The following is a 24,285-nucleotide window of genomic DNA, read 5'->3' on the forward strand; positions in this document are numbered from 1 at the left end:
ATTCCAATAATAACGCATAATATTAATTTTTGTTTGGAAAATAGTGTATTTCCTTCTTGTTGGAAACAATCTCTTATAAAACCGATTCCTAAGATTTCTAATCCGGTGGAATTTAAAGATCTTAGGCCAATAGCAATATTACCTGTTTTATCTAAAATTTTAGAAAAATTAATGGATGATCAGCTCCGCGTTTATCTCAGTCTCAATCAATTATTACCCGTTCATCAATCAGGTTTCAGAATATATCATAGCTTAACTGCTCTTTTAAAAATCGCAAATGAAATTATTACAGAATGCGACTGTGGTAAAGTTACTGCTCTTGTTTTATTAGATTTTAGTAAGGCTTTCGATACGATCGATCTTGAGATTTTGCTTGCCATTCTACATTTTGTAGGACTTACGGATCAATCGATACTTCTTTTTAAAAACTATTTGTGTGACCGTTTTCAGCAAGTTGTTGTAAATGATAAAAAGTCAGAGAGAGTTAAGGTCTCGACAGGGGTGCCTCAAGGGTCCATTTTGGGGCCGCTGCTTTATACTCTTTATACTATAAACTTTGACACATATTTTGTCTAATGTGGCATCTGGGCACTCACTGAATTTAAATAGTTCTAAATCATCTGTTTTACTTATAGGCACTAAATTGAATGTGAGCAAAGTAACGAATTTAATTCACATAAATATAAATAATAATGAGCTTGTTATCAATAAAGAAGCCAAAAATCTGGGGGTAGTTTTAGATTCGAATCTAAGGTATAAGTCATACATTAATTCTTTGTTGAGAAAGGCATATTGCAATTTAAAGCTTTTATTTTGTAGCAGACATATATTAAATAAACAAATTAAAATTCTACTCTGTGAATCGATGGTCTTGTCACAATTCAACTATTGCGATGTTCTTTATGGTTCATGTATCGATAGTGTTGACTCTGCTCGGATACAGAGAGTTCAGAATGCCTGTGTCAGATTCATAGCTGGTATAAGAAAGTACAACCATATTTCCAACGCTTTTAAAAATTTGCAGTGGATGTCTATGAAAAATAGACGTGATTATCATGCTATTACTTTTTATCACAAATTAATTACCACAGCCACTCCACCATATCTTTATCATAAAATAACATTTAGGACGGACGTCTACAATATTAATATACGCAATAAAGGCCTATTATCCATACCCAAACATAAGACATCTTTTTTCCAACGATCCTTTTCCTATAATATAGCAAAATTGTATAACGAAGTTAGTAATCCTTTAAAATCAATGTCAATTGGCAAATTTAAAGTTTCTCTTAAATCCTTTTATTTAAATAAATATGCTTAGATTTGTTGGTGCTGATTCTCATTTACGCTTGCACTCTGTTTTGTAGTTTTGTAGTTTTGTAGTCTTATAATGTTGTATTGTATGTGTGTGTATATATGTTAATACTTTATCATTTGTGTGTCACACGGATGAAGGGGTACGCGGAAGAACAGGACTCTGCTTCGGCAGACAACTGAGCGTGTTTTTCCCTTTTCATTCACATGTACTTTCATTGCTGTTGAACATAAACACTGTATTGCTGTAAAGTGAATGAATAAAAATTATTATTATTATTATTATCTTAGTTATTTATTTACGAAAACCCCATACTCTTAAATCGAATTTCCCTTTTTTTCTAATGAGGCAAAAATTCAATATGGCGTCCATAACACACTTTTAAGAGATAACGTTAATACTGACAGCAAAAATCAATTCCTCACATCATTTAATATTAGGTTACACATTTTTGCCCTAAAATTTTGAAAAACAACTACGACTAAAATAAGAAATAGTATAAAATCGGTTTCTTTCGAATATCTTCGGAACCATTCAGAATTTTCTAAATTTAACGAATCCGTGACCGGCATAGCATTCTGCATATTTTAGCTCATTTAACCATTTCCGTATCTTTTAAAATACGAAAGACACCTGTATTGGACGATTAAACAGTTGTACCCTTGTATAAATAAAATGATATAAATTAAAATAGATAACAGAATAATTTTCCATTATTCAAACTCGATAGATAACAAACATAATAATCAAATTTTGGTAGCTAATTTTTCCCTTTTTCCGTATGTCAATGAGCTCCAGACAGTACAATCTAACATCATGTCGATCGCTGGTATTACATGAAAAATTGTGCAAGGAAAATCTAAAGCTACGTCTTCGCCTCAAGCCAGTAAGATTTTATCATTATTGCAATTTAAAATTTTATTTTATATTGTTCTACCTTATTATTCCAAATTCCAAAATGATTGCTCTTGAAGCACCGTTAACATTGTTGGCATTTCCAGTAAAAAACCCTTATTGTTTAAGATAATTTTTTTTAAAAGGAAATGTGTTCAGAAAATTTTACCTATAGAAATCGCAAAACAATACTGCATTTAGTACAATCATTCAATTATTGCAGTGAAGATGATGGTTCATATTTTACGACTATAGTATTCATCCTGGATGAATCATTTTAAAACGCAGGCGCAGTTACATGGATCACTTTCAGTGTAAATTGGAGTTAAACTTCCAATTTCGTCTACAATTTCCCGTCCTTACAACTACGTTATATTCCTCTACATTATTATTTCAACTTCTGGTTGTTCTTGAAGCAATATTAAAATGTTTGGTATATAAGTCTTTCCACTAAAAATTCATTATTATATACCATGGTATATAATAATGAATAATAATAAAATTTAAAACCTCTTAGACATAGCATATATGTCTTGTCACTTAAACTACCCAAACATCGCCGGTCGAGAATCAAAATTTTGACCGACCTTATAAATTTCGCCTTAAACACACCAAGTAGACGACATCTACCGAGCTGTTAGCGGAACGACAGCGAAGACCAACCAACAAGAAAATCGCTGATGTTTGTGGGGAATCAGCCCAAAATTCAGTTGAAGCTGCTCATCGACCAAGAATAGACCATTCAACGATGAAAGGCAGCTGATACAAAAGGAATCTAGTGGAGCCATCAAGAGGTGTGATTGAACGTCGACCTTGCTCATCCACACATCATTTACTCGGACCAAGTGCCTGACTAGTCCGCATTATAAGGATCTTAATTTTCCTTATTTTGCATTGTATGCAGTCTACGGTATAATAAACCAATATATAAAAATAATATCAAATGAACTTTTTGTATTCAATATATTCACAAGTACTAAATAGTTATAAAACAAAGACGGTGAAAGGGCACAAAAAAGTGATAAAAAACAAAACAAGTGTCAAGTAAGTCATCACAACAAAGAGTGTCCTACTTTCTAAACATGAGGTTCCAAGTTCTAAACAGTAGATGAGAAATTAGAAATGAAAAGTCTGACCAGCGAGATGTTCTCATTAACCCAATTCCTCGATACAATATCTACTGCGATTGTCGAAACTGCAGTGTTTGAAGTTTTAGTTGGTTTTTAAGTAAAAAGATTAACTGCAGTATTTCTCATGACAAAATCTGTTGGAGATGAAAATACATGGATGGATCTTATCCGTGAAAAACAAAACACTTCTTTGTATACCTGTGTAATCAATTCTGAATTAATTACTTATACAGGGTGTTTCCTAAGTAAGAAAAATTAATCACTTTACCTCGAAGTTCAGATTTTGTTTGAAAAAAATATGTACCAAATAAAAACGTGTCTTTGTCAAATAAACTATTCTCTCTGTGTGTTAATATTTTAATACCTACCTGACGCAAATGTCAAATTCTAGTTATTATTTACACTAGTTGTATTTCTCTATTATGTGTGTACACACAGATATCGATAACAACCGATGTTTTATCGGAACAGGAACGAGAGTCTGAAAACGTCTGCTGATTTAACCGCTAGCTGAAACCTGAAACCCCAGGGGTGGTACAGCAAGAATAAGAATGATTTATTCGGAAAACTCTAGGCGGAGTCCCCTATGTAACCGGATATCTCGTCCTGGAAGCGAATTACTCATCTTATTGGTATGATATTAAGTTCGTTCTCGAATTTACGACCGTTTCCCGCTAATGGACGATTCTAGGTAATACTTCACTATTCCGACAAATTCGGATTGCAGAATTTACGGGGTTAATTTTCAGCGCAGTAAGAATGACAGATTCGGTTCTGCATTTAGCCCTCGCCGGAGATTTAGTTGCTGAGATTTTGCATTAAATTGAACAGAATTTGATGGAGTCTGTAAATTATGAACTGGAATATGCCAAATTAATTGTAGTGTAAATTTACAAAACGAAATATGCTTAGCAGTATGCAAAACTATTTTTCCAGCGCCTTCTATTTGATATGATTTAGAAAGCGAGCACCGTAAACTAAAATCAAAGGCTGAAAGTTTTCTCATGTTTCTCGTTATGCAAAGGCATACAAATATCATATGTTTGGAAAGATAATAAAAAAATCTATCAAAATGTGCAAAAAAATGTATACAATCCCATTAAAAAAAATATCGATGACGACACCACTCACCTAGTGCGACGAAATAAAAAATTACATCCCATTTAAAAATCCTTTCTACGTGCCTTTCTGTCGGTAATTTTGTCTATATTCCTATCTGACTAAATGACTAAATGTTTCTATCTATCTGTTTTTCTGCCACCCTCTGTCTAAATGTCATATGAATCTGAAACTTCATTTTCTTCATTCTCATTTTGATTGGTTTCCAGAAAATCTGGGAACTTTTAGTGAAAACCAAGGAGAAAGAATGCACCAGGACCTGAATGTGTTTAAATAAAGATATCGAGGTGTTTGGGGGAAGAATATGTTAGCAGACTACTGCTGGAATCTGAAGCAGGACTCAAATAAAGCTTATAAAAGAAAAGCGATTCGAAGATCCTCGCCCTGAATACATTCATGCTGAAAGAAGCAAATTGATTTGTTGAAGGTTTTCAAAATCTAGTTTCTGTACAATCACGCAAAATCGAGAGAGGATGGTAGACAGAAAGGTAAGAAGACAAACTGACAAGGAAGCAGACAGACTGTCAGTGGACTTTTAGACAAAGGGTGACAGAAAAACAGACAGATAGAAACATTTAGTCCAAGGGTCGGCAAGTAATTTTAGGTGGGGTCCGGATACTTTTAAAAATGTTTAACGAGGTCCAGAAAAAATTTTATATTTCTTACAAATTTTCATTTGAACTCAAATTTAATCTGGTTACTAACTATTAAGAACTCAAAACACTCACACAATTGTAAAATACTAGAAAAAATGATAAGATTGGCACTCAAACGTAAAAAAACATTTTTTAAATAATTTATTTGAGTAATTTATACTTTCAAAAAATTTTTGGCGGTCCAGTATTTTACCTTCCGCGGTCCGGACCTGGACCGCGGTCCGCCAGTTGCCGACCCTTGATTTAGTCATTTAGTCAAACAGGAAGATATACAAAATTACCTACAGAAAGGCAGGTAGATAGACAGAGAGAAAATACAGGTGGACGATAAATACAGATTAACAAGCAAACAAACAGGTATGCAAGTAAAAAGACAGACAGATAAATAGACAAAAGTAGGCAGGTGAGCATTTGTAAAAAAGATTTCCAATGTTTTTCACCTTCTATTCAGACTCAGCGACCCCAAAGGCCCCCGAGTACCTAGGTAGAGTCCGGTGTTTTTTTCCAAAGTAAATGTTGACCTGTGGCATTTTTCTTGTACATCTTCAAGCAACTTTTACTGAAGTTTTAGGTAATCGACTTTTATGAAGACACATCTTCCATTAAAAGTAAACCTCCAACTTTCCATCAAAACAAATCTGACGACACAAACAAGGCGAGGCAAGAACCAGCGAGAGAATATTTAATCAGACGCCGAGAAAATGTATTTAAATTATTTTATTAAATTATGTTGACTTTAAAATCAGAAGCGGGACAAGCATTTCGTGCAATCTAGATGCACAATATTCGAAAGTCGCTTCATAAAATTCCTCGGTACACGGCTAGAAAATAAATTAGACTTTAATGAAATAGCGAATTATTTACTCTAGAAACGGAAAAATATATTTCCTCCAACGCCGCATCTTAAAATTTCATTTCGGTTTATTATTACTACGGAGGTGGTGTTATATTGCAGTCGCTTAAGAAAAAGAATACTATTTCTACAGGGTGTCTCTTAATTCGACTGCCAAACTTCTACAAGGTGCTCCTTGGTAAAAATCAATAAACTAAGGGTCAAATCTGACTCCTTATGAAGATACAGCAGCTTGAACATGACCTGTTAACAATATTTTTTCTTATATATCTATTAATTAAACTAGTTGAAGTATTATTACTACCAACAGTTTGTTACACTCATTTTTGCAAAGATACGCGAACCTCCTGGAAAATATAAATTCAGATTCTTTATTACGAACAAGTGATGGGAATGAAATAATTATTGCTCTTGCTGTCTCCAACAAGTCTATGTACGATCCCTAAGTCCAAGGACACTCAAACTACATTCCCTGAGAAACAGAGGATGCGGCGCAGAAATTAAAGTTTTCACCTAACTTTCCAAAATTTTCGCCGAAAGTAGTTAAGAAAGTCCCAACCGTCCCAAACACCAAAGCAGCAGTAGACGACGCCGCAGGAGGACGATGCTGTCGGCAGAGCAGCCGCCGCTGCGAAAATGAGAAAAATTGCCTCAGTTCCGAATTTCGGAGACTAAAAAGTTTACCGAATATTACGAAATTCGAACTGGAGAACCACGAGATAAAACTAAGGTGCCACGTCAGACTGCAAGATGGTCACCAGTTCCAGTAGGCAATAATCCAAAGATTGGTGAAATCCGGAGAAGCCAATTGTTTAAACCCAAGGCGGACTTCGCTACAGATTGTCTGCGGTCCCATCGATGATTGTGATCGGACGTCTACCCTGATGCACTGCCGTTCATTAAGTATGAACGGAATCTGGCCAGTACATGCAATAAGTTTTAAATTATTGCAATTTTACAGAACAATAATCAAATTCTCGTTTGTTACAAACGCATATTTTAACATCAAAACCGCCGTGGAACACCATGCCACCATGGCTTCCTAAGTATGTCAAAACGCCTAATTCCAGACAAAATAAGGTGGATCCGCGATAGCACCCAACCTGGCGCCCAAATGTGTGGACGACACCAACTTTATTGAAATACGACAATGTGTGACCTATGTGTAAGAGATATAAGAAGATATTAATTTTTTCGACAAAGTTGTATCTAGTTAAAAAGCTCACGAGAACAAAACATGTACATATTTCACGTAGCAAACCTATACTTACAGTCGATAAACATCCGTAGACATAGACATTCGCCGAAACGATTAAGTTGTTAAATGCACTGTCACGCCGTATGTACACAGTATAAAAGCGACTGCGGTAAAAGAACAGCGAAATATGAACGGCAAGCTTTCATTACCACTTTACAAAGTAAAAAAACCGGGTGTTAGTTCTGCGCTGAGTTTGAACAGTCTAGGATTTACATCGCGTTCTTTTGGTTAAGATAATTTATTAGGTAACTTTGAGAATCTGGAGCAACACCAACAGAAACGAACTTAGTTGTTTGTCTTGTGATGTATATGATCTGGTTTACTTTCGTAATTTGATTGTATCTAGCTTCCTCGGGGAAGTTAGCGTACCTAGCTGTATTTGAAATATTCACGTTAGTTTTTTATGGATATTCGGGCGCGCAGTGGCGGCTCTAAGTTACACCGTTGACACATTTTCTATTAATTTCTAATTAATTAGCCGGGGGTGTTTCGCTGTCCAAATTTTATACTCCAAAAATCCCCGAGAAAAATTCACCAAAATAAAATGCCTCCGAAATTCCACAAATTGCCTCGATACGACAAAAAAATTACGAAATACCCCCGAAATGCCCTAAATGCCACCGAAATGACCCGGAAATGCCAGAAATACCAGAAAATGCCTCCAAATGCCAGGAAATACCTCGAAATGTCTTATGTTTTTAGCATAATACTTACCACCATTGTTTGTCCTAATTGTATTACTTATCATTGTTATATAATAAATAGTGAAAAAATGAGAAACTAAAAACTCGGCAACGGGAATATACATAGAAAGTTGAACTATGAGGTTTTTCACCAACAACTCGTCCGAATTCATAAAATATTAAGTACCACATTTAGTTTCTAAACTTATTTAGGCAGAACAAAAGTACTTCTACCAGTGACAGTGAGTGAAAACTTAAAACTATGGATGAATAATAATTTTTCTATTAGGGAATTAATTTGCCTTTTTAAAAACGAAAAATACGTAGTTTCTAAATCAGGCACGTGAATAACTCTGTATATCTTGATATATGTACATTGTAAATATGTAATTCATATTGTTTCAATAAAAACTATTTTAACAAATATGCAGTTCTTTTATTTTTTCTTGATACTGAGGTAGAATAATTCTTTTAGACAATAATTACTTGCCATTATTAAAAAATAAGGAAAATGGAAAAATGACTTGTTTTACATAGGTATGTAAAAATGGAAACCAAGGAGCAATGACATAAAGGTAAACTTTTTGAAAACATTTTCTTTTTTATTTAGGATACTGACGCCCTGATGAAATGAAACTCATCGAGCACCTCGTGGACAAACTATTGCGCGCATGCGCACAATACTAAACTTCCTTCAAAATGCCTCGAAAATGCACCAAAATTCCTTGAAATTCCAGAAAATTCCTCAAAATACCGTGAAATCCCACAAAATGCCTCCAAATGTCTCAAAATGCCTCAGAATTCGAGAAAATGCCTCGAAATACCTGCAATGTGTACACCTCGGCAAAACACCCTTCGTAATTAGCTATATCTGCGGAGAGCCCGCGCTATAAATGCCCTACGTATGTATGTAATACGTGAAGAAAATACAGATAGTTATTAAAATAATTATTATTCACTTATTCAAATATCCTCATTTCATGCTAAAAATATGTTAATAGCATTTGTAATTTAATTATGTTTAACTAAAATCTAACAATCTGGCAACATAGTCCCGTCAGTCGTATCAGCATGAATAAGATTAATTAATTCATATTAAACTGTAAATATTTTCAGTTGTTAGTTGATTAAAGTGACCGTATGAGGACATTGGTTGTTATACTACTGTTATTGGTGAACCATTTTTTATGCATTTAATATTTTGTTTACATTAACTTATTTACAGCCTGTGTCGAAATAGGTTTGTTTGAAAATGTTTTATCTAAATAATCTTTATTGCAGCTTGACCGTACTCATCTTTTCACCCAGATGCGCAAATCAAGAAGAGAGTCCGCATCAGGTGTGACAAAGACAGAAGACCTTGATAGTATGGCAGGTACCTTTGCAAAAACTTATTTAATGAAGGTTTTTTCTTATTATGGGTAATACAGTCATATTGTCATTAATTTTAACCACGTATTCAAAAGGCCTAATAAAGAGAGAAAATCGAAAAAAAAATTTTCTCGATCTAAAAAAAAGCAAATTACTCCCTTAACTTCCGTCAACTTGGCGCTCCAATTTGTAATAAGGAACGCGCCACTTAGGCCGGCGGAGTACGCAGCGATCGGACGTTGTAGCTAAACAGCTGATTTCCTAGTAGTCATCTCGTCCAGTTTTATAATTGCTATCAAAATCAAAGTGCAACAGATCTCATCTTTATTAAGACTTTATGGCCGATTTGTCATTTTAAATAAGTAGGTACCATACAACTCTGAAAAGTAATAAGTCACACAATACGTACTACGAACTGAATAATTACCTACTTGAACATATGTAATATTAAAAGCACATATTCAATTATAAAACAGTGAAAACGTTAAGAATATTAAAGTTAGGTTAGTGACCGAACAGTACTGTATTTCCCTTTAGTTCCTTAGCCTTATACAACCACAATAAACGAAATTAGGAGCAATGTCTATTAACAAGAAATATGCCTTTAAAAGAAACTAAAGGAAACAATTCAATTACAATTTTAAATTTTGTTTATTTAACAATTTTACTGCAAACAGAATTGATAGAGTAAGAAACATACAATCTAAACAATGTAACCAACCTAAGCGATCTAAAAATCTAAAAAATAATTAATTATTACCTGCCTTAAAAGATATATCTTTCAATGGAGCTGAAAATAACTTTTAAATAAAATTTAAAATATTTTATGCTTTTACAAATTTAAATGCCTTTTGTTGAAAACGGTTGGCTTTAGCTTTAGGATATATATATACCTTTTTTAAGCAAAAAAGTTGGGAGAAAAGAATTCTCCAACCCAAAGTGAAATACACCGTGGCACAAAAAAGTTTTAGCAGTTTAAATGCGTTCTAATGATCGTTCGTGGCGCCCTCGACAAGGTGCAAAGAAATCGTCAATAAATTCAAATTTCTCATCCCAAAAAACCCTCGAATACGAAATTTCACGAAATTAGCTCCAAGAAGTCGAAAAATATTAAAGAAAATGTTATTTATTTTTTTAGCTGTAGCTCCGTTATTATCAATTTTTGGACTAAGGTAAGTTTAGTTAAATCGACTTATTTTAAGACGTTCTATGTTTGGTGGAGCGTTGTACAGACCCTTTAGAGACACCCTGCCGCTTACTAAACTCTTATTATTATTCATTTTAGTCACCTTCTTTCTTCGGAGATAGAAAGATTTTTATTTAAATTCAATACTCTCCAGAGATTCAGTAATAGAGTTAAGTTAAATTAAATATAGAATTTTTTATATATAGCATATACCTGTCATTTCTTAGTAAATCTGTATATTCATTAGCGACTTTTGGTGATTTTTAATTGCATATATTACTCTTTTCAGTGTTATCGTATCCTTATCATGTTCAACAGATTTGTCTCACATACAGAATCACTGTAGGTAGTTTTTAGAAGCAAATCGCAATAACTTTTTCGACAAAATTGTACAATTGGATCCATAATAGGCTTAGTTCAGAATATCGCAGTGAACATTTTGTAAAATCCAGTAATTACAACGAGCGCATTCGGTTTCTCACTTTTACTTAATACAACTAATGTAAGGGTTTATAAACAAAGTTTTTTCTTTTGTTTTCGGTATTTACATCTTTTATCGACACTCAATAATGGACATACAAACGCTCGTTTTTGCCAAAATCAAGCATAAACAATCTTCTTTTTTAAACATCTTTGAGGTGGATAAACATACAACTTCCGTCGCATATTATTTTTTTGTTTACTTTGTATATTGAACATGCAGCACTTCCACATACTCGTACATCTTATCTTTGCCTATCATAAGATCTGGTTCCTTATGTTGAAAGCACTGTTCAGTCTCTATGGGCAATTAATCGAAATAACTAATAGATGCAAAAGGGACGTCGACAGCTAACCAATAATTAACAATATCGAGGAGTACGTTTTCTCTAGGTCGAAGTTTAGCTATTCTGCCTGTGTGTACCGGTGACGTGGGAAATAGTGGGAACCCACCGCTATGGTAATTATTAATGGTGTTGGACGTCCAACAACTTAATTGCTACTATTATTGCCCATTGTCGGCTCATTCGACTCACTAACTAGTTAGCTGCAATATTAAATTTATGGAGACCGCAGGCTATTGGAATAGTCGTTTATATTAATTACCAATGGATAGCGAATGTATCGAAATTTTTTTAATGTAGCAAAGTAACACAGCTCAACAATTTCTACAATATTTTACTAATTGCAGTAAATAACTTGGATAGAGAAAACTTAAAGCTTTTACTGAAATAGTCATCTGCCAAGATATGTAAATTGCGCTTCTACAAACTCCTAGTTTGCATAATCTACGGAGAAGAGAAATACTTTCAGGAAGCAAAATGTGCCTCTGAGGAGTCGGAGAATCCATTAGAAAAAGGACTATCCGGAAAGTAATAAATGCCTCCACGTCTCTATACGTGTTGCCGAATTAGAGTTTCACAGATTTTAACACGGCATCGGATATCCTATTACGATATCCATTAAAGTTTTCTAATTTAAATACATCCAGTTGCCAGTACAAGTCACCTGCAGACGTTACGTATCGCGTCTACCTTTTAGCTGCCGTACGAGATTCAATTACATGTTTCCTACACCATTAGATTTAGTTAAATTTGCACTATGGGTGTTGAGAAATTTGTGATTTATCGCTTAACTATACGTTAATTTATATTCATAGTCCGCATGAAATTGTATTTGTGTTCTGCAAATACAAACACAAGAACAAAATTGCAAACAATACAGCTACGAACATGAGTTTTTGACCATGATTTAGGTAATGAATAGTGTTTGACATTTAGGTGCTAAATCAGTGGCGCTACTAAGAAATTAGAAAATGTAGTGTTAAATATATTTAACATAAATGAAATACATGTACAATATGCAAGGTGGACCTTGCATATTGTACGGTATATGTATCAGTAAAATGGCTTTTGTAGTGGTTTTCTTCTGACATGCACGTTTATCAGTGAAAATGCCATATTTTACTTCATCAAGCGTTAGAATACACATTAAAACATTTTTTAATCAATATTAAATATTAAGGCAAACTTTATTCTTCGACACAAGAAATTCACAGAAAAGTCCAAAAGCTTGTGACGCTGTAGTTTCAAATTGTCATTCTTTTTTTCTAAAAGTATACATATGTTTTATTTTGATAATATTTATAATTGTATACGAGAAGGCAACCCTGATGAAACCAACCCACGTAAAATGTTGAATAAAAAATATCTTTGTAGAAGCTGCTTTTAATATTTGTGGTAGGGTGACAATAGAACTGCAAGAATACAGGATATTAGGTAAGACTTTGAATGATTGCATTCTTTAATAATTTCAATATAAGTGTCTGATATGTGTTTTTGTATTAATTATATTTATACATATTATACTCAGTTTTTATTTTAGGCAACTATTTATTAGTAGCTGTTTACTAGGTATTGTTGCGGTATAATTTAATACTAGTTAGGACATATAACGATAAACTGGTTATATCACGCAATGTCATTAGTTAGGAGTCTTGTCTCTGTAGTTGGAAATCTTTTGCATACCTATATTTCTACAGTCGGGTCCCAAAATAATAGGCAGTGATTTCATCTTTAATCCGGTTCACCATTTTTATCGGTCAACACAAAGAAAAGTACGAGCCATTTGTGAATTCTTTGTATAAAATTGTGTGTGTCGCATTCTCCCATCAGAGCAGTCGATATTGCACAGTTTTAGTAACTGCGTTTGGCGTGCACCAGATATTCTTCTGCTGCAGCAAATTCTAAACTTTAGTGCGTGACGTCAATTGGGTTGCGTTTATTCGGTTCCGGGCAACTCTGTTGACACAAGCAAATAGGCATTCAACAGTAATTCAATTTGCATGGTATTTTAAAAATGAGCTTCGGACAATAAGAAAAAATCAGGCTGCTGTCTCACAGGATCAAAATTTGCCTAGAATATCTAGAAGGGTCTTTTTGCGAAATATGCGTAACGTGAATTTCCGTTTTATAAAACGAAATCGAAAGAGTATGCTCATAGAAAAAGACGAAATAGTGACATGGCGAAGAAACTATTTAAGACAAGTATTAAAAGATCGAAAACTAAATCGTAGAATATATTACACGGACGAAACATGGTAACTGAAGGTTATACGGTGACAAAAGTGTGGCACGATGGCAATACCCAAAGCAAATGGTAGGCATTTCTGGAAGGATTTTCGACTGGATTAAACTCACCTTCTGGAAAAGGGCGGCGCCAAATAATAGCGCATACTGGAAGTACAGCAGGATCCCTCACCACTCTTACTCGTTTACTTGCTGGATATGAATCACTGCCAATTACTATGGAACACGGGTAAAAAAACATTGTTTGACAGTTGAAAAGAACTTGTTCTTTAAAATAGAGTAAAAAGTTGGGAAAGCTAATAATAAAATATATATATTTTTTAAAGAAATATTAAGCTGTAAGTCAATTTATTTTATGCATTTGGCTTACAATATGTTTTCGCTTCATTTTACTTCTTACCGATATGTTCGCAGAAACATAATTCCGACCGTCGCCTAAATTATTCTACATCCTAAAAACATTGCACCTATTATTCACAATCTCTCTCGAGCTCTAGCGTAAACAAGCCTTTGATCCGATTACAAATATCATAATAAAATGCCCTATTCTTTATTATTTTAATTTAAACAATAAAAATATATATAACGAACGTTCGCCAGTTGACTTTATTGATGCCCGAGCGCCTTAGCTCATTTCTAGTTGTGATGAGGCACCTGGTCTAATTCTGAGTCAATGTTTTCACAACGTGCTTATTAGAAGAATTATGGGGATACGCCACGCCTTTCGCGCATTTCGCGGCTCATGAGATATTAAAAGATCTCTAAGTCAATTTATTTTATGCATTTGGCTTACAATATGTTTTCGCTTCATTTTACTTCTTACCGATATGTTGATAGACCATACCATAATATAGTAATTATTTTCACAGAAAAATAGGATTCCGCTCAGATTTTCAACCGAATACAAGTAGTATGCGACATTCAATGACCAAATTTTTTGCTATATTTTATTTCACGATAAAATTACTCATTTATTTTTAAATAAATTGATGCAAAAGTTATACAAACTTATAAAAAATAGTACGAGATGGTTCTTAAAAGTATAACAGAAAAAAAATCATGAAAATATGTTATAAAGTAATGCTAGATTAATTAAGCTATTTTTGCATTGAGCCTAACAAAATCATTTCAGATATACATTTTCAAGCTAATGATATAACGGAAAACAACTACTCCGCGGACTAATGCCCTGATCAGCATCAAATTATACTTGCAATTTCTCGAACATTGTTAGGATCATTCGTCATCCGTATCCACCAGTTATGTACCTGTTTAGAACTTACTGATTCCCATCAATATGTTACAGCAGACAGTAAAATAACTGGATCGATCATCAATTGTTGGTTATATGTCTGGTAGGTTCGGCTGACGAATAATCCTAGTTGTTTACTATATCGGCGGATATAATTCAACACTGGTCTGGGCATTACCCGCAGAGTAGTTATTTGCAAGATCATCAGTTAAAGAATTGCTTTGCCGAATGGCAAACATATTTTGTTTTCATGGAACCTGGCAAATAGTAGGTCACTCTCTGCCAGTTTGCTCACTTGAAGATATTGTAACATCTCACCTATACTTCATCTTATATCAGCATAAATTAGGCGCACTGTTATTAAACTTATTTATTTAATAAGCATAGCTCGGATGCCGAATTATTTATAAATTTATTTAGATGTAGCAGCCTGTAACAATGCCTGAAGTATACTAAACACAGACAATCCGAGCCCTCCCTCTTCTACGCTTTATTTACGCATCGGAGTGACAAACTCGAGCAATGAAACATGAAACTCTCAGACTGTATCTAAGTGTCAACATAACCAATTTCTGAACCATTATTTTGCAACTAATTAGCTTTTGTTGTTTCCAACCAGCTACTAATTTTTCCCCCCATGCGGCCCGATTTTCGCGTATATATTCGATTAGTGGTTGCCTTGACAGTGCAATGTTGACGCTGACGTTTGAAAGCCTAAGCCGACTTTGCACACCATTAGCGACGTCGGATTTCAAACGCTTATCGAAGTGTAAAGAGACGAGCGCACAGCTCATTTTTAATGTAAAAGACGTCGCGTCTGGCAAGTTTTCCTTCCTGGATTAATCTAAAACTATCTCTAAGCGCTCCCCGGGAATCTGCAACAAGTCACTCGATTGAAATATCGCCGTAAAACCCGGGAAAGGAAACCGAGGTGACTTTATGGAGAGGTATTTTATATTCCGTAACGCTGCCTCGCCCATATTTTGATGATGAATTTATCTGGTGGGATTATAGCTTCGACTCGACTCAATAAAAATACAAACTTGCAAGTTGATGCCAACCGAATTTATTGCTCATGTAATCTTAACACGATTACGTGCGACTCGGTATTCGGACCATTGAACATGTGCCCAAATCTTATCACATATCACTTAAGATTCATACCCCGAAACCGAAAAATGAATTATTTATGTCGCATAAACCATTTCCGAGATCGTTAATAGAACTAAGAGAGCCTCGGGTTTACGTTTTGCATTGCACTGCAATTTGAGTTCCCCTCGAAAGAGGCACTCTGCCTGAAGAGAAAAAAACGGGACGAGATTTATGTCATCGCCGAAATAGAGTGAGTCAATTAGCAGGACGGCTGGGTGATTCAGTGCGTATACCAAGGGAAGGTGCAGTGAGCTCACTCCCACACATGTGATTAATAAATCTGCGAGATAAATTTGAATATGGCGGCGTTCACGAATGGCTTAAAGTATTTTGACGTTACGTTAAGTTTTACGCCAGTCACTTCTTTACAACGTTCTTACGTAGAATTTATTTGATGGAGTCTGCTACATATTTCACCGCCAGTAACTTCTCTAAAGCTACAGTTGTCAGCGCATAACGTTTTTATAACAACAGTTTTTATGTTTCGTGTAGTTTGGAGCGACTTTGGCTTTCATCTACAGGAAGTAACTTTGAATGAGGGATCATATTTACACAAAGGCTACCTTTGACCTTTAGAAATACATATTTTAATTTTGTTTCCTTAAATTCCATAGCAAAAACTGATCTTTAACTTTGAAAATGTTTCATAGATCGGTAATGTAATGCTAGATGGAAATATGTGGAATAGTGTAAAATAGGAAGGCATAAACTTCAAATTACATAAATGTTCGGTCGCAACCGCTGGGCACAGGGGTGGTTCGATCGGAGTGATTTTAGTATCATTGTTAGGTTGGATAGTCGAGTATAAATGGATGATAATGGGGATGAAAACAGTAAATCTCTACATTGTAGCTAATTTTACAAGATGTTGATGTGCACTATAAGTAAACAATACAAAGGCAAAAAAGGGAAAATTTGTAACGGTGGCTGTGTGTTGTTGATACGTTGATAAATGTGTACAGTTGAGGTGGCGGTTTTCACAGTTGTTTTTTGATTCTAGGAGATGGTGGAAAAATATATAGCGTGGTATCTTTTATAATTTCTGAGCTAAAGTCGAATCTTGATTTTCTATATCTCTCTTTTTACACTAAATATCGCCAAATGGTGCAAATTGGCAAAATCAATGAAAATAATGCCATCAACGTAGCATTTGCGGTTATACCGAAAGTAGTTGTCAACTTCGTTATTTTAAATGGAACACCCTATATATTATTGCATTATCAACAAGATAAATTAAAAATAAGTCAAAAATGTTAAAGCTCCCCTGTACCTAAATCTAATCGTTTCCGAGATAATCGCCATTTTACAAAAAATTTGATAGATGCAAGCATTTCGAAAATTCCTTATCTTTCTTTGTTCTGGGAGCTTTCACTTGCTTTTCACACTGAAAGAAATGGGCTTATTAAACTGTTTGTCTAGAATAATGTGTATAGCGCATATTAAAACTTTTATAACCAATATACAACTTTTATTAAAAAAAAAGCAATCATCTCCATACTCATTATTCAATGAGTTTAACTGGAAGGTGATTAATACACCTTATTTTCATCTATGAAATAAAGGTTATAATAAATTACTTATACATTATTAGGTGTTATAGACTTTATATTCCAATTGTGTAGTAGGGAAGATTTGTTGTATAAAGACCAGTATCCGAATTTGTATATAACAATTGTATTAACAGAATTATTCGTTCTTATACTGAATATGTTTCCGTTTTTAACGTGTAAAACGCATCTTATAATGGTTAAGTGATCGTCACCTCTCGGTGCATAATCGGTTATGATCGTTGTTAAGTTATATTCATAGTCTTGTAATAATAATCATATGTCAGACCCGAGAGCGAAGTGCGCCGACTCAATAAGAAACCTGGCTATTCCAGCCGCTGATTTAGGGTTCGCCGCACGAGCTCATCCCTTCTAAGATTTCAGTAGCATGCTATGCATGAAGCTGTACGGTACTCAACTATCTTATACAGTCCACTTTTATTGTCCATACATGTTCAATCATTGTCAAAATAAACACACAAAACCACAACGTCTTTATTATCTTTACTCAAGAAGAGAAAATACAACAATCGTAAAATTTCCGACAGTCCGCTGTGCATCGACTTACACACGTCTAGTTTGATGAAAATGGACAGTATATGCACATGTTTTGTGGGATGATCATATCGCGTTGTGTGAAATGGAAAATTATTATGTAAGTATCTAACTGTTTTATGGCTTGTAATTGTTTTGTTTTTTCAAATGTAAATCTTGTCTAAATCTTAAAAATTATTATTTTGTAGATCCTATTAGAAATCGCTGATGTTAAGTTTTACATAAGATGGAGGAACAGAAGGTTAACGGTGACAAAGAAAAGCATGGGTATAAAGTCAATCAACCAATGTGTGTTCTGGTAAATCTTGGGATTTCAAAGCCTGTATTTTTTTTGAACATATATACATAAAATCTTCGAATACCCGAATCTCACTCTGAATTTGTTCTAGCTCAATATTTGCGTACTGGCGTTCAAAATTCCCATTGCACCAATCTTGCAAACATTTTCTTACTCTGTGCTTGTTGATCCTAACAAAAAGTACGTTATAACCATATCAACCCTATTTTGATTCGTATACATGATTTTTCATAATATCACACAGAAACTTGACAATGAAGACACACAAACACAGCATACCCCAAACAGAAATAAATGTATTATTTTGTGATTTCCATATATACGATCGCAGAATTAACGTTGGCTGTTTGTCTTTTGTCCGTCTACACCCCTGTTGTTATATCACATCAGGTGAATTAGAAAATTAATGATTTTATGTATTTAGGTACCTAAACTAAGTCACTATCAGTCAACTAAGAAGCCTGACTGAGATTGACAAACTAAACACAGTGCTTTAAAAAACAGTAGGTACCAATTTATTTTTATAAAAATTATTTTAATAAATTTCTGAAATCTATCAGATTAGTATTTCTATGTATTTTTTATTATGTACACTTAAAAAAAATAACATGTCTGAAAGTCATACAAGAACAATCCGTTTTTATAAAATTGTTTGTTGCAGTTTCGCTCTCTGCCACTTCATTAATTTCATACAATTAGTTTAAAAACGTAACAACTGGCAACATTGATAAGCGGGCTGATAAAACTCAGTTCGGACAATGCTCAACTGTTCACCACTTAAAGTTACTCCCTGTACAATTAATAAACTTTTGTAAAAGGCAACCAAGAGAAAATAATTGTTCCCCGAACGACTCAGCCGCGAAATTGCCACAATGCAACATCTGCTGTGTACTCTCCACCGTTTCAAGGCTGTCCCCTTGGGAAACATATTAATTGGCTGTCATAATTTGAGGGAAATGGATGAGCGCGCAGAAAATACAATAATGGAATTACCAAATCCAGTTGAAACGGCGCGTACCTTCATCCGGAAAATACCGGCGTCGACAAGACATCGACAAGACCCGGGACACTGAAGTTGCTCTAAATCTTCAACGTAGCCGTAGGGGACCAGAAGTTGGAGCGATTGCTCAGAGATTGTTCCGTTGGGAAGTTTCAGTAAATTCGATCGGAGTTATGTCCAATCAATTTTAAACAAAGATCGAGACTCCTAAGGGTTTACTTTCAGGTTGTCGGACTGTCAAAGAGAAATTAGCAAATACACAAATTTATCCGGAAAAAACCGGAAAAGTATCGAAAGTTTATGGTCGTCTAACTTTTTTATTTTAAGAGACAGAAAACTTATTTTAGTAAAATTTCATGTCAAAATTGATAACTTTCACCTGGTGTAAACAAAATCTGCTCCCACTACACTAAATAGAGTATTAATACATTGTTTTTAAGGAGATCAGTGGATTTTACCGTAGACGTGGAAGTTGCTATGGACAACGGGAGGTAAGTGAGGTAACTTACCTCCTTAGGGAAAAAAGCGATTTCCAGTTATAAATGCATATTTTATGAACAAATAAATAGAAATATTTGATGAACATTATATTTTATTAATTATTATGAATGAATATTTATAGCAATTGTACAGTTATTACATTTAGTAACATTCATAAAATCTGGATAATTATTCCCCTCGAGTTTACTAATCGTCACATTTTTCTTAAAATGGTTTGACCGCTCCAGTTCAGTCACCCGAGGCTCAATATTATCTGACTGATCCATTAAAACAGCATGATGCAACGTACTAGAACCTGGAATTGTCATTGTAAAGAATCCTATTTCATTTTTATCACTTAAACTGTCAGCTACATAACTTTCTGCAATTGTGGCTGATTTCCACCTACCCTGTCTCCTGTATTAACCAGTAAAGTTGCCGATGTTCTTCGGAATGAATGGCCTGTATATGTTTCAGGATGTTCTAGTTTCAAAAATTGTGCAATCTTATTAGGAATCATAAAAAGGGTATTCTTGCCGACTGGTTGGTTGTAACATCTACCTGCTTGATAGCGCATAAAAAAGCGTGAAATTTCAGTTTTAATTTCCAATTTAATCTTGATATATTTCTTGACAATTTGTAGGTGAGAAACAGAACCCAGACGAGAAGTAATTGTAAACGTCATCGAAATTTTTGAAATTGACGTTGTCCAAAGTAAGTTTGCATAACTCATCAGAACGGCATGCTCCTGCAATGCCTAAGACTGTCACTACCTTCATTAGCAAATATGTGTTATCGGGTGCCTGAACGAGAAAATCGTTGACTTGTTCTCTTGTTGACGGTTGACTTTTTAGGTGTATAGCCGTCGTTCTTACGTTTCAAAAATGCTCTCAGATTGGGGTATTTTGATATATCCACGTTTTCCTCCATGAAAATAGTTGACTTAATCATTGAGTATTCACTCCACAAACTCGCCGGTGACTTTAAAGTTCTTGACTTCTCCATGAAATAGGCTAGCAGTGACATTTCAGAAAGGCAGCATTTGGTGCCCTTTCTATTTGAAGATCACTCATTTAGAAATAATAATTCAAAACCAGCAAAATTGCAACTTTTATGTAGCTTTGTTTATAAACACCTTCGAAACGATGAAATCCAAACAACCAAGGCGATTTTGCAAGATTTCGAATAATGTCAAAATGAATTGATTAAGAAATGTCAAAAAATAAAACTTAATATTTATTTCATGAATCATAAAGAACTGTGATAGCAGTTAAGTATAATTACCTCCTTTATGGTGTAAATCACTATTTTCCCTCTACTCGGGCAAAAAAATCCATCATTAACCTACATCCCACACAGCACATGACGTCCCTGGGATATCCTCATTTAGTCCTATATATCCTAATCGGGGATCTCACTCCTCAGGATATCCTGATGATATTTAAATAAGACAAGTAGATCCTATCAATATCCTAGTTGGGGATATCCCAGGTAAATCCAAACAGGATGTCCTGGAAATATCCTATGAAGATATTAAAAGCCGAATAATCTCCAATTTTGGGATATCCTNGGTGAAAAGTATTAATTTTGCCATGAAATTTTATTAAAATAAGTTTTCTCTATCTCTTAAAATAAAAAAGTTAGGCGGTCCTAAACTTTCGGTATTTTTCAAGTTTTTACTGATAAAGTTTGTCATGGATCCCATATTTGTTTTTACGAGCATCAAGGCCTCAAAAAATGCAACAAAAAACATATAAAGATTTTTTATGTACGTCTTGTATTAAGCGAGATCCATAGGAGTAGGGCTTTTATAGTAGACAGCTTGTATAAAGCTAGATTTTTTGAGTAGTTGTATACTAAAAAATTATTAAAATTAAATCTTATATAAATGTTTTTAAGTACATCCATAAAATAACATTTGAGTACGTAGTTACACTTATTTTATCATTCTAGATACAGCAATAGTTTTATTTTGTTATGTATATTATTTTTATAAAAATTTAACATAGGAATATTGAAAAACTGGTTTAATATTAGTATAATGTATAAGTCAATATGATTTCACGTTGTATTCTAAAATGTAGTAACACAGTAATAGAGCTGCTGTAGTCAAAGTGACGAACACAATGCAGTATATATTGAAATTAATATCCTTGAAAACATGACGGCGTTTTCTGCTTGCAGACACTTAATGTCAGGAGCTGATAAATTTCTTTAGTCACAAAAAAGTAAACGCCGAGTCTTCAAAATCCCCAGAATAAAGGATCTATTATTATTTAATTTAAAACGAGACATTTCTTTCGAATAAAGAAGTATTTTTTTGAATAAAACATCTCGACCCAAATTTCATAATTCTCCCCTCGCCCTCAACTGCGACATAGGAGGGTCGCCCTTTGTCTCCGAATCTCGGAATGTCGTGTTTAACTCCCTCTGCTTTCGCCGAAGCCCGAAGGGAAAGCAGACGGAATAAATTGCGAATCTTCCTGTAATTAGAACAAATCGTGTCAACAGTAGCAGTAAGACCCGTGCCGGAGTACCTATAAACGTTCAGCGTCAAATTTAGGACAGTAGCAGTCTGAAAAAGTTTTCCATTTAAAACAGATTCTTAAATAGTTTTGGTAATACCAACAATTCAAAAAAATGTTTCTATAAAAGACGTTGGAATTATTTCCACTTATATAAGGCGTCCCATTTTTTCTGTTCGTTGCTTAACACTTATATATATTATTTTTGTAAAATTTACGGCCTACATTTATAAACAAATCTTAAACGTACCTTTTCCGTGTTATTTGACGTTAAAAAAATGGCTATTGCAGCATCCTAGAAAATACGGATGTTTCGTTTTTTTTTTTTAAACAGATATCATATATTAAATTTGAAACAGATAAATGCAAAATTTAATTTGTTTTCGATTTTGTAGAGATACGTTTTAATATAATTCTTATAATTTTCCAGTTATTTCCATTAAAAATAAATGACCGATTACGGTAGGTCAAGATTCACTCACGATAAACCTTTATAGGTCAGCGGTTAGGAGAAGTTTAAATAATGATTTGAAAATATTTTTCCAAATCATACGTTTTAATCTATTTCTTATAATTTGCCAGTTATTTCCACGTTAAAATATTAAAAACGCAGTCAAAGCTAGGTTAGTGACCGAATACGGTAGGTCAAGATTCACTCTCGATAAACCTTTGTAGGTCAGCAGTTAGGAGAGGTTTAATGATTTGAAAATATTTTTCATCGTAAATATGCCTATTTTTAAGTTTTTTAATATCGTATTCGTATTCTACTTATTTTTCCTTATCTTCGATTAAAATTAATGACATTATGACTGAATCACATCATATATGATATAAATTCTCGTGAAAAACAGGTTGTAATGTATTTACTGAGAACGAAATCTTAACTTTCCCATACATCTGCATTTTAAAAGCATTATTAAACATCAATGAGAATATTTATAAATACCAGATATACTCTATATTTCAAATTGTGACTTGTTTAGTGTCTGCACATAAAACCAAAAAATATGATTGTCCACAACCACACAAAAAAAAGTTTTCTGTACTTTTCATGCGACATATATTATCCGTAGTATTTTTGCCTCCTGATCACGAATCAGGTGTCAGAATTGAGCTATCACATCACAGGAATTTCTTAACCTCAAAAAACAAGTCAAATAGCAAAAATTCACGAAAAAGTGCTAAGAAAAATGAAACAATTTTTTTTCTATATTCAATGTGCATTTATATGGTTAAGATCCCGCCGAACGTGAATCCACGGTCAGAATTGATGGTTCTTTTTCTAACTTCAAAGAAAAAAACGGGTCAGATATCACGAATTTTTAAAAAATAACAGATTCGCGCCAAATTTGGTATACAGGGGTTTTCGGGGTCGCGGATCACGGATTCGGATTCGGATTTTGCAAAATTGAAGCTGGCGGATCCAAGATGGCCGACCAAACACCAACATAACATATTAATGCAAATACCAGATTAAAATTTACCTAAAATAACACCGAAATGCTATGATTTAGACCTAATATACAGGGATGGCCAGAAGTACGGAATAAAATTCATATCATTTGAATGAGTTAATTTTTTTTTTAACGCCGAAACACGTTAACTGATTTTGATTTTTTCCCATCTTTCGGTTATATAATAATTAATTTTTCTTCAACCCCCTAACCCCCAGCTACCCCTGCCTTGTTTTCAAATGGAAACGTAAGGCATAAGGGGGCTCGTTGAAAAGCTTATAGAAAACCGAATCCAGTCATACCAAATAAACAAGTTTTATTTTTTCAATAGCAAGGTTTTTAGGGTTGTATAAAACACCTACTTAACAAGTGAAATAAAATTTAATTATCTTCAGTGTTATCCTCCATGAATTTGCACAGAATAAAATAAAGGATTTGAAACTGTACCATCACTGCTAACGCAAAAAAGATATATTTTTTATGTTG

At 34.0% G+C, this 24,285-nt stretch overlaps 1 protein-coding gene across 3 annotated transcripts in view; it reads right to left on the reverse strand.

Moving 5' to 3' along the window:
• The window catches only part of LOC108904589 (protein-tyrosine sulfotransferase), a 464,159-nt gene that overhangs the window by 115,114 nt on the left and 324,760 nt on the right, over positions 1 to 24,285 (reverse strand). Inside the window, exon 1 of one of the 3 annotated variants that reach the window (XM_018707209.1) lies at positions 7,242 to 7,260. The exons of the other annotated variants lie outside the window; for them this stretch is intronic. The gene's annotated coding sequence lies outside the window, so the exon portion shown is untranslated. Of the gene's footprint in view, positions 1 to 7,241; positions 7,261 to 24,285 lie in introns of those variants that run through there. 3 annotated transcript variants of the gene reach the window in all.

The sequence above is a fragment of the Anoplophora glabripennis genome, unplaced genomic scaffold, assembly GCF_000390285.2.
Source record: "Anoplophora glabripennis isolate ALB-LARVAE unplaced genomic scaffold, Agla_2.0 scaffold131, whole genome shotgun sequence".
Lineage (NCBI taxonomy): Eukaryota > Metazoa > Arthropoda > Insecta > Coleoptera > Cerambycidae > Anoplophora > Anoplophora glabripennis.